This window comes from Drosophila pseudoobscura, chromosome X, assembly GCF_009870125.1.
Source record: "Drosophila pseudoobscura strain MV-25-SWS-2005 chromosome X, UCI_Dpse_MV25, whole genome shotgun sequence".
Lineage (NCBI taxonomy): Eukaryota > Metazoa > Arthropoda > Insecta > Diptera > Drosophilidae > Drosophila > Drosophila pseudoobscura.
In genome coordinates this window covers 46,152,330-46,164,748 of record NC_046683.1, presented here as the reverse complement: position 1 = coordinate 46,164,748, position 12,419 = coordinate 46,152,330, and the positions used below count along the sequence as shown (strand labels likewise).

Here is a 12,419-nt window from a genome sequence, read left to right as displayed (position 1 = left end):
CAGCCAAAAGACAAACACGATCTTTATCGCATTTTCTTCTCTCACACACACATATGCCCGCATCTTTGCACATATATGGGATGTATGTATATGTGTAAATATGTATGTGTCAGTGGAGGAAGTACGAGAAATGATTTATTAATGAATTTGCTGCGAATATGTGAATGTGAAACGAACGATGGCCATCGCACGATATGGATCGGCCTGGGGAAATACATATATGCATAGTGCAAAATATTAACACAAACTATTTCCTTAGAATCAGAGACATATTCGAGTGGGAATATATTACATTTTCGTGAAAGTTTGAACACGTTTTCCATATTTTCTTCTTCCAACTTTCCCTTTCTCTTCGCTTTTGCCAGCACAACTTTGTGCTCATAAAACTCAATCTTGTTCTGAATTCTTTCCATTTCACATTCAACTTTCTTTGAGTTTTCTTCAAGTCTCAGCCTGTCATACTCAGAGACTTTTATCCTGTCCGAGCTTTACATCAGTTTACATAAGTGTCCACCTGGAGGAAGAGCAGAGCCCAGAGCCCAGAGCCCATACCCCAGACCCTCTTCTCTGCTAGTTTGCCCACTCAACAACTAACTGTTTGGCAAATTGCTGCCACTTACATAAGCAGCTTGCTGCCCATCACTTACTTGTCTTGGCCCAAAAACCAAACCAAACGAAGGGAACACCAAAGAAAAGAATACAAAAGTTGTGGCCCAGCAGTGGCGCCAAAAAAGAGCATCGACTGTGAGTCAAAGTCAAAGCCAGAGAAAAGGAAAGGAAACCAGAAACTTAAGGAAGGTACAGCATAGCATACATCGCAGGGCAGTTAAAACTTCAAAGTAAGCGGCGACAAACGGAGAACAGGAGAGGGGAATGGGAATAGGAATAGGAATGGGCTGTTAGACGGCGGGCTGGGCAACAAAACAATCATAAAAAATAAGTACGAAGAACCATAACAAATATAGAAATAAAACCTGAAAGAACACAAACAAAGCGAACGCGAAAAGCATAAAACGAAAGAATGACAGAAGGAGCATAAAGAGCAGAACAGCAGAAGAGGGGAACACAGGGAATGCAAAGCAAAGTAAAGCAAAGCAAAGCGTCAAAAGTTGGCTAAATAAAGGCAAAAGAAAGAACTAAAATAAAATAAAACTCGAGGGGGTCCGCGCCACGACACACCACGCCCCAACGCCCAGTGGTTGTTGTAGCTGGTGTGGCTGCTGCTGCTGCTGCTCCTGCTCCTGCTGGGTGGCCGGGGGGAAGGGGGGTAATTTCAAAAGCACCAACACCAGCAAAAACATTTCAAAGTGTCGTACGTCTCGTCGCCGCCGCACTCTGAGTGTGTATAAAGACCTATACGTGTGTATGTGTGTATGTCGTTCGTCAGGCGATGCGTGTCCTTGCAACTTTTGGTTAAACCCCCTCTCCAACCCTCTCCAGCCCTCTCTACTCTCACTCACTCACTCCACAGTCCCCGCCACCCTCCGTCGCCGTGCAGCCAACGGCAATTGCACATAAGTTGCAACAAGCTGTGTAAGAAGCAACAAAAAGCAAAAACAAAAACAACAAATAACATTGTAAGCGAAGCGAAAGGCGTTGCCAGATTGTTGGCTAACAACGTAACAACAACTACACCAACAACTACACCAACAAATGCGTGGCAACAACTACAAACACAGGACCACAAACAACAATAGCCCAAAGGGCCAAATGAACGTTGGCTAGGTCCGTCCGTCTGTGCGTGGCAGGCAGTGTGGCAGTTGTGTCGACGCGCTAGGCTACTACCAGAGCGGCATGCCCCAGTGTCTGGGCCCCAGAGCTGCACAGCAACAGCAACAGTAACTACCGTGGAAGAAGAAGCAGCTACTTTGTGCTGGCTCAAAGTCCTGTCGCTAATTAGGTAAGTCCCGACCAGAGTGTCGGCAGGTACTGCTAAGCATCATGTTATTTCATTTACGGCTACCTTAATTATGGCAATTTACCTGAGCTGCAGCTCAAGTGCAACGCATATAACACATACACTTGTACATGCATGCATATGTACAAATGTATGTACATTTGTATCTATGTGCGCCGATTAAGAGCAGCAAATATTACCCCTCATGGTGTCTGTCCAACGATTAAGCGCTAACAAATATTAAGCATACGCGCTGCGGGGCAAACAAATATTACACATACGACTACCATCAAATGGAAGCATGTATTACGCATACGTCATGGTGTACCGCGCTGAAAACTTGTTTTGGGAGCATGTTATAGCAAACTTTTGGCCGATTCTGTGCGAATGATTGGAATGAGACCAATAAACGAACGGTTCAGCCGCAAAAAGAACAACAACTAAGCCGATTTCTTCTCATTTCAGATAAACCGCGTTGCGCTAAATTGAATTTCCCGGCCAAATTACGTCGGGACGTAGGAAGGGATGCGGTGCAGGGTGCAGGGTGCAGGGTGTCGGGCACACGCCTAGGTGCTTATGTAGGGGTTGTGCACACAGGTGAAATGACGTTGCAATGTTTGGCTTTCATTTCGTATCCAACATTACGTTTTTTTTTGCATTATAGCTCGTGCACTACTGCACGATAAATTGCGTTGGATGATTATGAATTTTTGCAAATGCAATCTCCCATCCGCATCCGTCTCTCACTCTCTACATGCGTATTTATCTTCCTATGTGTAATGGATCTATGCATAAAAGAGTTGAATATCAGTTATAGCTTGTGATTAATGGCAGAATCGATTTGGTCCTGACCGAAAGGATACCTGATAGTCGTATACTCTCGCTCCTCGTTTGGCAGGCATTTGTGGTTTTTCCTAGCTGCTGCTGCTGTTGCTCCTGCTGCATAAATTGTGGTTGATTGTGCCATGAAATTGGTGCGATTCCTTTTTCTGTCAAACGAAATTCTGCCGTGTGAAATTGGTTTTATTAATATACAGCGGGGGACAGTGAGGGACAGTGTGGTACAGTGGCACCCGCCCACAGAGGACTGAACCGAACCGGACTCTCCTATGTGTATGTTGCATACCCAATTGTTTTCCCTGTGTTTGTTTGCCATTGTTTTGTGATGGGTGCCATGTTGTTGCACATTCAATTTATGATATTATAACAGCAAGAACAAAAAATATAACGTTGACGTATGCGTAATATCTCTGGGAAACAGCAGAGCACACGTTCCACAAATAGGTGGCAGGCTGAATATTCTGACCTACTTTGCCGCGCACAGGTAACCGAAAACCGAATAACTGAATGCCGAGAACATTAAACACTGAGCAGGATCCACCCCTTGATGGACCCCAAAATGGAAAATCAACAGCAAAGAGAATGAAATGAAATGGCCAGCGGGCAAACAAGAACAGGTTCATGGGGCGGCGGCTCCTTGCCGGGGATCAAGCGGACAATTGAATGGCCCAAAGGCAAACCAGAGCAGAGCAGAGCAGAGCAGCGCATCCAGCTCCAGTTTGAGTTCCAGTTTGAGTTCTAGATGGGCCATCCTTTAGTTTGGTTGTCCACAGCATAGAGCATGGGGATTGCGCCTTGGGCTCTGGCGCTGGCTCGCTCTTTGGCTCTGCATCCTTTTTGGGATTTTGTGTTGGCTCATCCTTTTGTGTTGTCATAACGGGGCGACCAGGACGAGCTGGCTTCAGGCGCCAGGGCATAGGAAAACTGTTCATCCTGTTGCCGGGGACTACTATCTTATTGGCTCTCTTTCTGGGCCCAGCTCCATGTGTTATCCTTTTTATGTTTGACCAGCAGGAAAGCTGCTGCAACAGGAAAACTGCACTTGTGCAGCAACTATCTTTCGCTTCTATCCCTTTCCCCTTCCCGTCCCCTTCTCCCTTTCCCCTTCTTTTTGTGTGCACTCAATTTAGCCATTTCTTGCCATTCTGCACTTTCTTTTTGGGTTTTCGGGTTTTCGGGGGAGGGGCAGGGGGGAATGGATGGAAGCTGCTGCGGTGAGATTCCCCCTTGCACCTTCGTCAAGGAACAAATTTAATCTATTTTGAAAGTTTTCTATGGGCACCCAGGGAGCTGAAGCTGGAGATGTAGCTGTAGCTGGAGCTGCCGGTTGCTCTGCTACTGGAGTGTTCTGTTCTCTGCTGTGCTGTGCTTGTTTCGTGGGTTTTCCGTCTTGCCGAACTGGCTGCCAGCAAGTGTGACAGCAACTAATTAAGTCCGGGGGAAAATTGCAGCCGACAAGTGGCGCGATGCGGGAAAATTAAAATGGAAAGTGACAGGGGAAGCTGTGTGTAGCTGTGTGTGTGAGTGTGTCCATCGAAAATAGTTTCTTCAACCTTTACAAGATACAAGATACTCACATCCACAGCAGTACGAGTATCGTTGCGTTAAGTCCAATGATTTGTGCCAGTTGCGATTGCCATTGGCCTCGTTCCTGTCGCATTACGCATACGCCCCTGTGGCTTAGTGTCAAATTATCAGCTACTTATTATTATTACGGTTATTAGATCCGCTTTGCCACCACCACCCCGCCCCACCCTTCTGTCATAACCCCAATCAATGTCAGCTGTTGTCATTGCTGGCATTTTATTTGCCTTTCTTGCCGGTTTTCTTCGCTAGCAGGCTGTCTGGCTAGCTGGCTGGCTGGATGGTGGGTTCTTTTTTTTGGTCTCGTGGTCTGCTTACGTAAGCCTTGAAGCGCAGACAAAAGCCTGCCAAATAGCACAAAATGTGCGCCAATTTAGTTGTCGTTTAATTTGATGGCACAGACGATTTGGCAGGCAAAGCGGCAGTCGAGGATTACGCTGGAGCAACGTCATGAATGACTGCCCATCGAAAATGCCAGGCGGCGAAAATTGCTGAGCAAAGCAGCAGCAGATCAAAGAAAAGAAAAACAAAAAATGAAACGGAAAGAAAAGTTCGCCATTGAACGAGCGCAAATAAGTGACCAGCAATAAAAGGCTAAAAGCACAGGGAAAATACACTCCAAGGACAAGGCCAGACGTACGAGTATCAGCTGATGGAAGAGCTTCAGCCATGGACCCACTTGATTTGCAAATAACTCTGGCCCACACATCCGTACATCCATACATACCCGTAAGCATGTATGTACATATGGTTGTGAGTGGTATCCAGCGTCGTGTCTTGCGTGCCATTCGCAAATGTGTTCTAAGGGTCAAGTCGGAAAAATGAGAGATACGAGTGGGGTCGTAGCTCCTAAACCTCTGAATGTAGGCAAATAATGCAGACCATTACATTAATGACTGCGGCAAAAAGTCGAAAAAGCGCCAAAAAGTCCACAGAGCCCAGAGAAAACAATAAAAAAAAAACACAGAAAAGAAAAGAACCGAAAAAAAGAGGGGAAAAATCGAAACATTATGAGGTCATTTTAATTATTTATGTGTGCGTGTGCGGCCATCCAGCCTAGAAGTGGGCCTGGGATGTCAAGGTTACGATAAGCCTCAACAGTTGAGATATTTCATTTCATTTTTACAATGATATTTGCCAAACTCTTTAAGCCGCCGAGAATCCTCATAATTCAGGCTTAACCAACTGACCCAGATAGGATTCGGGATTCTGGAAATGCCAACTTATTGAGTGCCAGAGTGCCAATGCCAGAGTGCCAGTGCTAGAGAGCCGAGGCGAGGCGTGGGTTTAACTATGACTAAGATACGACCGCCCCATTCCGCTGAATGAAACAAAAAACTCATTGTGCGTGCTTGGAAAATTTGATTTCTTTGCAGCCAAATGTAGATTTATGTCTTGTCTTTGGTCCAGATTTATGTGGTCCAATGTGGGAGCCACCCCAATTGGCACTCCAGACAGTTGGCAGCACATCAATGTAGAGCGGAAGTGGAGCCATCCACAGCTTCATATCCGTCAAAATATAAGTAATTTAAACACCCTTCTTTCTGGTCTCTTACTACAATATATTATGACACTTTAAGGAGCAGGTTCGAGCAGCTATTGGCGTTAAGCAATGTGGAAAATAGCGTATACGCAATGAATAAGTCTCGAGTGGCAAACGACTTTCGACAGCTCCACATGCAGCGGCTTAACGACTTGAAAAATGCCACAGAATATGTCTCAATTTTTCTATGCAAACGAATTGCCATCAAAAATATACTCGTACTCAGACTCCTATATCGTATAACGTATATCGTATATTCAAAAGCAATTTCCTCGCTTTATCTAGAACTTATTTTAATGCAGACAAAATCCATTTTGTGTCTGCCTGTATGTTTGTGTGTGTGTGTGTGTGCGGGGGCCACAAGAGCAGACAACAACAAAATGATGTTACCAACTTTTTCGGCATGCCAAGCCCGAAACCTCTCGTTGGCACCCTCCTCCTCTTACTCTCCCTCTCTCCCTCTTTGTCTCTTCCTCTCGCCTGGATGTAGGTTTGCATACATTAGCCGATTTTGGCTGCCTCTCAGCCACATTATTCGCCGTTGTTGGCCATAAAACGAGTATGTGCAAACTGTGTTTATGTCCATAATGCTTTGGCAATAAATTCAGCTTCATTAGCCTGGCTAAAAACAAGACGAAAACATCTAGTAGTCAAGTAACTCTCGCTCTCTCCCTCTCTCTTCGTGGAGTTTCTAAAGCTTCATTTGTGGCACCAAAACGAATCGATTACCTTCAGGACATTCTGAAGAAGGCGTTCTGAATCATACCATTTTGTTTAACTATAACGAATCAATTGTAGCAAAAATGTGCCATAGATCATATGAAATATGTTCCCTTTCCGAAAGGTAACCTACCGTTGAGGAAGTTCCTATGGATTCCTGATGGCTGGGGGTAAATGGAGCCCCCTCACCACCCCCACACAGGGGGTACGTCTGAGGCGAACTAACAGCTCATGGGCAATGGTATATCCGTTGCTAACATCGTAATAACGCCATTTGCGGTTCGTTTCCTGATCCATTCATCTTGCCAGAAACCGTGCCAGAATTAAGAAAAATTATAAGAAATTAACCCAAATACAGAGTTAACGGTTAACCCAGTTCATGTTCAGGCTAGGGTTTGGGCTTTTTGGCGCGTGCAAAGTGGACATCATTAATGTAAATCTACGTAGGAAAATCCCACAAATGGAACCGTGTCAAAGCCAGGGAGAGCCAAGGAATTGTTTCATTCTTCTGTGTGTGTTTGTTTCTGTGTTTGTTGATTATGTAACATAATTGACGACAATATTTCCCCACAGAGCTGCAAGGAAAATGCTAATGAAAAAATAAGAAAACTGCGAGAAAGCAGAAGGCGGAAGGCAAACATGAGAGACGCCCGCCCCAAACAATGGCTGAGTCATGGCGACTCGGTATTAGCAAGGCGGAAATGCCAGGACATCCGGTGCGGTGCGGTGGCCAAGCCTACAAGGCACCGAGCTACCAAGCCACCGAGGCACCACCCTCCCGAGAGGCACCAGCACCAACGCTACGACTCGCTGCTTTCTTTTATGTCTGAGCTCCCGTTACCCGTTAAGTTTCAGCGAGTGCTGCTTGCTTCCTGCTCCGTGCTCCGTGCTCCTTGCTCCTTGCTCCCTGCTCCTTGCTCTCTGCTCCTTGCCGCATCCTGAAGTGGCGAGTGCAAGTGAATAATGGCCGTCTTGACTGCAGTCAAGTCAGGCATATGCCTCACAGGCAATCAGTGTCAGTGGCAGGTCCAGTGGCACTGCCAGTGCCAGTGCCAGTGCCAGGGCCACGGGGCAACGAGCGTAAACGAAACCCGGCAACGAGTCAAGTTTATTTGCAGGTATGAAAAAGGCATAAACCAAAGCACAGAGTGCCCCAAATAGATTGGGGCATGGGGGGCGGCTGAGGGGCATTGAGGTGGGTCTGTTTTCGGGACTGGACTGGACTGGACTGGAGCGGAGGTCCGTTGGTTGACTGTCCAGCTCAGTGGAGCGTTTAGTCAAACAGAAATTGATTTGTTGTACGAGCAGTTGTCCATTGCCAATACGAATACATACATATGTACATAGTGTAGATACATATGTATTTGTTCAATATTCATTCAGAGTCTTGTTTCTTTTGCCAAAGGGCACAATCGAATGGAAAACGATACCTGAAAAAAGTCGACTATAAGCCAAGAAGTACGAGGTTCCTCCAATAGCTACGTACCATATATCTATCTATCCATTCCTTCCAAATGGAAACTACAACACTTCTGGGGCAGCCTTTAAGCTATTTATAGATTACTTGCAGGAATAGCTCAATGTAGATTCCCTTGAACTTTGCCTTCCAAGTCTTCCGATCGCCGGGGAGTAAACATGTTTTTCCTGCTCCATAACAACTTTAATTAATGCTGCAACGATGTAACAAAAAACGAACCCAACTTTCAGCGTGCCAAAGCCAGAGTCATTTGCCCTTCAGCCTGACACCAATCATCCGAAGGGAAATGGCGGAACGGAAGGATGAGCATGGGGGGCTTGGGGGATGGGAAAACTTTCACATTTCGCGCTCAACGTGAATTATGCACAACTTTCACCCTTGGCCATCACCTAACCAGAGGCAGCCAGTGGGGCAGGGGGGCAGGGAGGCAGGGAGGCAGGGAGGGCACGGGGTGTGGCATCACATGTCACAACTTAAATGAGTTACGCTCACTCATTCTCTCTCTCACTCCCCGGTTTTTATGTTGATATAAAGGAAATTTGCGTTGCAAAAAAAAACAAGAAAAAAAGAAAAGTTTGAAGTGCAGGGAAAATATGCGAGAAAAGTGGGGAAAAGTATGCTCTGATGCTGCGGGGGGAATTTGAGGATGAGAGAAGGAGTTGCATTTTACAGCCACTTTGGCAGGCGACACGTGGAATGACGGCGTTTATTGAAATATGGCACAAACCATATTGACTCAAACATGATATATGGCTCTTTAATCAGCCTCCCCCGGATACTGTAGTGTGTGTGTGTGTGTGTGTGAATCGAAAACCAAAACCAGGCAACAATCTTTCGTCGCCAGCAGGTAAAAGCCAAACTCATTGAAAATGCAGGCAGGCAGCGGGAGGGAGAGTGGCAGCAAGACTGTGCCAGGCAGTGTCATCTGCCATGTGCAGGACGGTGAAATCCAAGCCGTGCTTTCAATACAACACATTTCGTTTACATTCCCCTACAACATGTGCACAGTACACACATGTACTGTACGAGTATATATACTATCACTGTATGGGTGTAAGATTATTATGCAGAGCTTCAACTCAAATATGCTCTCTGCTCTGGGACAGAGTGTAACAGAAAGATCCTAACTCCACCCACTTTCAGCACATGCCACATGCTGTGCAACAATTTCAGCTGCGCGTGTGTGTGGAGGCAAAAAAATGCTGCATACACATGGTACGAGTATATGGTAATAATTTACATACATTGTACACCCAAATACATATACATACATCTATATCCCTAAGATTCTACAACTTCATTCTTATTCGCACTTTGATGTCACAATTTCCGAGTTGAATAAACAATTTCCTTCTTCGGCATTGGATTCTGCAGTAGTTTTTCAGCGATTTAAACATTTTCAACTTGTTCCCGCACCATCGATCGCATTTCCACTTGTCATTTAATTCACCACAATTATTATTTTTAATTATTATGCAATGTAAACATGTTGCGGGCACCCCAGGGATTGACAGAGAGAGCGCCAGAGTAGCGAAGCCCATTTAATTGATATAAACATTGCAATGTAATTGCCTCAAATGCCAAATGAGCCGGTTGACTTTATTACCAAACAGTTTGACGGCTCCGACGGACCAACGTGTTTTGGTTTTATTCGCGTATGTTTTGTAATTAATTAAAATTCAATCATAGTGGGGTCTAGCCGTGAACAAAGTATTGCAGTGGAATGTATTGCTGCTGATTTGGGAGTTGATTAAAGCGATAGTCAATGGCAGAGATGGGTATCAAATGTTTAAAATCAGTTAAAGGACTGTACATTGTTGGAAACCGCTCCCTAAATACTGATCCTGATTGTTGCCTTGTTTGTACTCGTTCAGAGATTCGTGAGATAGGGTTTTGCCCGACAACACGTACACGAGCATAAGGATTAGAGGTGACCTACATACTACATTCCCACATCCAGAGAGTGGGTCGGTGTCCCCTTTGACCCATACATCCTATTAGAAAAGCCCGCATGCATTAGGCCAAATCGTGCGTCATTTTGAGCATTAGAATTAATCCACGGACACGCAAGGATAATCGCTTGGATGACACGTTTTTTATGGCCACCACCTGCCTGCCTGCCTGCCTGCAGCAGGCGGTCGGTGCAGGATTTTTTGTTTTGAGATGCCAACGCGTGACTGAGAGGTCCCCAGTGAGCTCTTTTTTTGTGGGTTACGCTACGTATACGTAACGTCGGGGGCTAGATGCAGATCCGGCCTCATCTACATTGTTTCGCTGGGAGAGAGAAAATTGACTGCTGCAGTCGCTGCAAATTTCAATTTTCAACGCCATAATTGGCCATCTAATTATAGTTACACTGCACGGAGGCAGGAGGCAGGAGGCACGAGGCCTGCCTGGGCATTAAAAGTAATTGCATTTTATGAATAATATCCTTGGCAGTAGCTGCTCCGCTCCGCTCCTCGCCGCTCAAACACACAGAAAAAAGCACCAACCATTTCCCCACCATTGAAATGCTAATCATAGCAATGTCCTTTGTAGACGGATATACCGTAAAAACATATACATATACATATGTATATATCCGTAGTAGTTATATGTATTATTTTGCCGCTCGCTCGCGGGCTTTCTTAATTTCTCAAGCCTCGTGCAAGTCTGTTTTCTTGCCCCCAAAAGGAGCAGAGCCGCCCAGAACATACACATGTGTGTGGGTATAGTATACTCTAAGGTATGTGTGAGAAAGTGGCAAGTGTGAAAGCCGAGTTACCACGGAGGGGTCACCCGACGACGACGTCACGCATGTCCTTGCACGGAAATGTGAAAACTTTCTACTGATTTCCCCTCGCTAAGTTTTCTTTTTTATTTTTTGGTCTGCTTGGTTCTTTTTTTGTGTGTTTCTTTTTGTGCAAACAAAGGCTGTGCATAAAACTAATTAACTTTGTTATTTGTCGAATGTGAGCGGGGGCGCGGGGCGTGGGGCGTGGGACGTGGGGTGCGGAATTCCTACTCTTGTTGAATTTATAATCTAGTCAAAGTAATGCAGTTAGAATGTTTCTCTGGCATCCCCACAATGCAGGAGACTCAACGGGACTCTGGCCTTAATTTACAAATTGCTGACTTTCCCCATGATTTAGTAGCTGTTAATTTATTCGATAACTTCGCACTAAATAGTCCCGCATCTAGTCGGAGTCCTGTTCCGCAATATCCCCAGCAGGCAATTAGCGGAAATTATCTCTTCCGTAGCCAAATCACAGCGGAAACAAATGCCGAATAAATATTTTCGCCACACAATAGGCGCAAATATTTGGCAACTGACAAAAACCAAAAACGAAAAACAAAAAAAAAGAACGTGGGCCATTAAAAATGCTCAAAGCTTCCATAGGAAAATCGATACATGACCCGGCTCCTACTGGCAGGCATTCCACCGATGCGATGTGGCCAAATAAAATGGTGGACAAACAAATTCCAACAGTTACAAAGCCAATTTAGATGCTCTGCCTCTGCCTCTGCCCCTGCCTCTGGACCTGCCCCTGGGCCGCATCCACATCCACATCCACAGTTATTTGTGTACCCTGATTGAGCCATGTCCGCTGGCGTTACGAATATCCGCAATATCCGTATGGGAGGGCGGCGGTGGGCTGTGGTGTGGGACTCTAATCAAGCACGTGTTTTGAGAGCTTTTCTGCCTTCTGGCGCCACGAACACCCCATAAATATCCATCAATATCGCATACTCTCAGCCAGCCATCAGCAGGAGGCGCTCCAGCAACCATTTTATTTGAAAAAGAACTCGAATAAAGGAGAATAAAAAATGAATCTTTCAAAAATAAAAACACCAAACACTCAACACTTGTATTATATTCTCCAAATGTGGGAAATCATGACCCCTAAATAGCACGCTGAAGAAAGCCGATACAAGTGCCTATCCGATCCAAAGATATATGTATTTTTAGTGGAAGTAACTTATTGAATTTCGGACTCCATTTTGTGTAACAAATAAACGAATAGAACTTGCTTTTGGTTGAATTGGCTTTTCAACCGATCGTTTCTATGGCAGTTCTATTATAATAATACCGATCCGGCATAGGCTAGGCTTCCAGGCAAAAAAGTCTCGAAGACGCTAATCAAAAATATGTACAGAAGGGCCGGAATGCTTCCTTCTATTCATTACAAACATTTTTAGAGAAATACATTCCTCCAACGGTAAAAAAACTTCCCCCCGAAACTTCTCATTACCTTTGCACTCAAATCTACACCTTTTTTGCCTGCTCCCCTACGAAATCCTTTGGTCTGTCTCAGCCTCAGCTTTTAGCTTTTGGCCTGGTCCAATACTTAACCCTATTTTGTGAGCCTGCAGTTCAA

At 45.2% G+C, this 12,419-nt stretch overlaps 1 protein-coding gene across 20 annotated transcripts in view; it reads left to right on the top strand.

The window, feature by feature from the left end:
* The window catches only part of pHCl-1 (pH-sensitive chloride channel 1), a 50,396-nt gene that overhangs the window by 3,364 nt on the left and 34,613 nt on the right, over positions 1-12,419 (top strand). For 16 of the 20 annotated variants that reach the window (XM_015187355.2, XM_033381911.1, XM_015187350.2 and 13 more), the window contains exon 2: positions 1,441-1,900. The gene's annotated coding sequence lies outside the window, so the exon portion shown is untranslated. The remainder of the gene's footprint in view (positions 1-1,440; positions 1,901-12,419) is intronic. The other 4 variants (XM_033381907.1, XM_033381908.1, XM_015187349.2 and 1 more) reach the window with 1 other exon arrangement.